We start from the raw sequence: 3,108 nt of genomic DNA on the forward strand, positions 1-3,108 counted from the left end.
AACACATAAAATTCCCTTTTTAAATTTGTTTAATATATTTTCCTTTAAAGAGGAGTTTTTACAGAAAAATACCTTTGAGGATTAAGAAATCAGTCTAGGAGGGCACCTGGGTGGCTCAGTTGGTTAAGCGACTCCCTGCAGCTCAGGTCATGATCCTGGAGTCCCGGGATCGAGTCCCGCATCGGGCTCCCTGCTCGGCAGGGAGTCTGCTTCTCCCTCTGACCCTCCTCCCTCTCATGCTCTCTGTCTCTCATTCTCTCTGTCTCAAATAATAAATAAAAAATCTTAAAAAAAAAAAAAATCAGTCTAGGAATATTACTCAGTCATAAAAAAGAATGAAATCCTGCCATTTGCAATGACATGGATGGAACTAGATAGTATTATTCCAAGTGAACTAAGACAGAGAAAACAAATATCATATGATTTCACTCATATGTAGAATTTAAGAAACAAAACAAATGAGCAAAGGGCGGTGGGGGGAAGGAGGCAAACCAAGAAAAGACTCTTAATTATAAAGAACAAACTGGTGGTTACCAGAGGGGAGGTGGGTGGGCGGGATGGGTTAAGTAGGTGATGGGTATTAAGGAAGGCACTTGTGATGAGCACAAGAGGATGTATGGCAGTGCTGAACCACTAAATTGTACACCTGAAACTAATAGGACACTGTATGTTAACTAACTTGAATTTACATTTAAAAACATAATTAAAAAAGGAAAATCAGTCTAAAATTCATTTATTTTCTGTTTCACCTGTTTATTTTCCCTAGCAGTTCAATTCAAATAACCTTGAAATAATTTTTTTACTTTATTTTTTTGAAAAACTTTTTTACTTTAAAAATTACTCGATTATTTTCCATGCTATAGGATTAACATATTCCATCACTGTTGCTTTTTAACTCTTTTATAACCACATACCCCAAAAAATGTGTATGACTGCGTTTCTTTAAAATGGTCACTGAAAAATACTCTTGCCCATTGATGTCACTCCGAACCGAATAACTTCAGAGTAGAAAATGACTGTGTTACCATTACGATCTGTCATGTTAGGTTCAATATTCTCCAAATCTACCAATTGGACTTCTCTGCTTTTTCCCTGAGTTACCTGCTATTTTTCTGTATAGTGTCAGCTACACTTTAAAATAGGCCTCTGTTTGAAATAAGTCAAACAGAGAAAGACATGTATCATATGACCTCACTGATATGAGGAATTCTTAATCGCAGGAAACAAACTGAGGGTTGCTGGAGTGGGGGGTGGGGTGGGAGGGATGGGGTGACTGGGTGATAGACACTGGGGAGGGTATGTGCTCTGGTAAGCGCTGTGAATTGTGCAAGACTGTTGAATCTCAGATCTGTACCTCTGAAACAAATAATGCAATATATGTTAAAAAAAAAAAAAAGAAGAAGAAGAAGAAGAAGGTAGCAGGAGGGGAAGAATGAAGGGGGGGAAATCAGAGGGGTAGACGAACCATGAGAGACGATGGACTCTGAAAAACAAACTGAGGGTTCTAGAGGGGAGAGGGGTGGGAGGATGGGTTAGCCTGGTGATGGGTATTGAGGAGGGCACATTCTGCATGGAGCACTGGGTGTTATGCACAAACAATGAATCATGGAACACTACATCTAAAACTAATGATGTAATGTATGGGGATTAACATAAGAATAAAAAAATTAAAAATAAATAAATAAATAAATAAATAAAATAGGCCTCTGTTTTTGTTTCTTCAGCTTATGTTCTTTGGTCAACTCAGGTCAACTATCCTGATACTGCGTGATACCCTCTCATATCATCTGACCCTAAAAATACATCCTTGCAAAATCAAAGAATGCGTTTTTCTTTCCGAGTCATCTTGACAGGTATCCAGTTCCCAAACTAAAGAATTATAACGAATTTCAGGAGAGCACTGGGGTGAGAAAATCCTTTCATGGAGGCCTCTGTGTCCAATCGCTGTGTACGCTCCAGTTTTTGTCCTTCAGCGAGAAAAGAGATCACCCAGTCTCTGTAGATGGAGTGCTGTCCATCAAACACAACCAAAGTCAAAAGGGACTTCCCAGTTCTCTGACAAAAGCAACAACTGGAGCTTTATAAGAAAGTGCCAGTAACTCATAAACAACTCAGATATCTTTTACAGGGAGATTATTTCTAAAACAATAAATCTTTTGCCTGATAGTTGTTCAAACATGAACTCAAACCGCCTGAACCATTTATCAGATATCGTCTTTTGGTATGATTTCTTTCTTAATCCTTGAAAAATCGTACTACAATTCTATGTGTGGCCAGAACACCTTAAACAAGATTGCCAATCATTAATTAAATGCCAGTTATTTAAATTTTAATACTTGTGATAACTTTTACCATCTATTTGAACATTCATCTAAATATAGTAGTTCAGGCCTAAAAAGAAGACAAGAAAAACTTTTCACCTGAATAATCCACATTATCTCTCACGAGTAATCTCATCTCAATAACCATCCATTTCCTGGAAATTACTGTCACTGTATTAGAAGCAGTTTCTTGAAGAAAAAAATGAAGTTCCTTGTACTGTACTGATTACATCTATTTTTCTGATCTCGTCATGGCTCTTAGACCGTGTCACCTTGGTGGCAATGTAACTTGTTGGATAATTTTTATGATAGATATATTTTACTCAAGGGCCATTCAAATATTTAAAAATAAATTTCTCTTGAAGAGAAAAATCTATTCTGGACTTCAGATAGGATAATTCTCCTGCACTCCTTAAATAGTAAGGTGCGTCATCAGAAGCAAAGCACCAAACACTTAGGGTCCCTACAGAAATATCATTTTGTTTGTTCAGCTGCACATAACCTCACATATCTCCGTCCCATGCATGCTGGGTATTTTTAGTAACTGCTCAAGTTGCTTATCTCTCTTTAGCGTATTCTTTCATAACCCTAAGAAACTTCTGCCACTCTAAAAATTTATTCCCATTTTGCTTATAGCCAGTGAGGAAGTCATCGTTTCTCCATGGCTTTCCATTAAAGGAGTTTAGATAAGAGAATGAGATCATATTAGCAATGCAGGAATCACTGCGGTCAGCAGCCACAAGGATAAACATGGTGGTAACCACTCAAAGCCAATGTGGGAGTCGGA

Source organism: Mirounga angustirostris, unplaced genomic scaffold, assembly GCF_029215605.1.
Source record: "Mirounga angustirostris isolate CCGP_5_RB_7025 unplaced genomic scaffold, mMirAng1.0.hap1 SCAF_1, whole genome shotgun sequence".
Lineage (NCBI taxonomy): Eukaryota > Metazoa > Chordata > Mammalia > Carnivora > Phocidae > Mirounga > Mirounga angustirostris.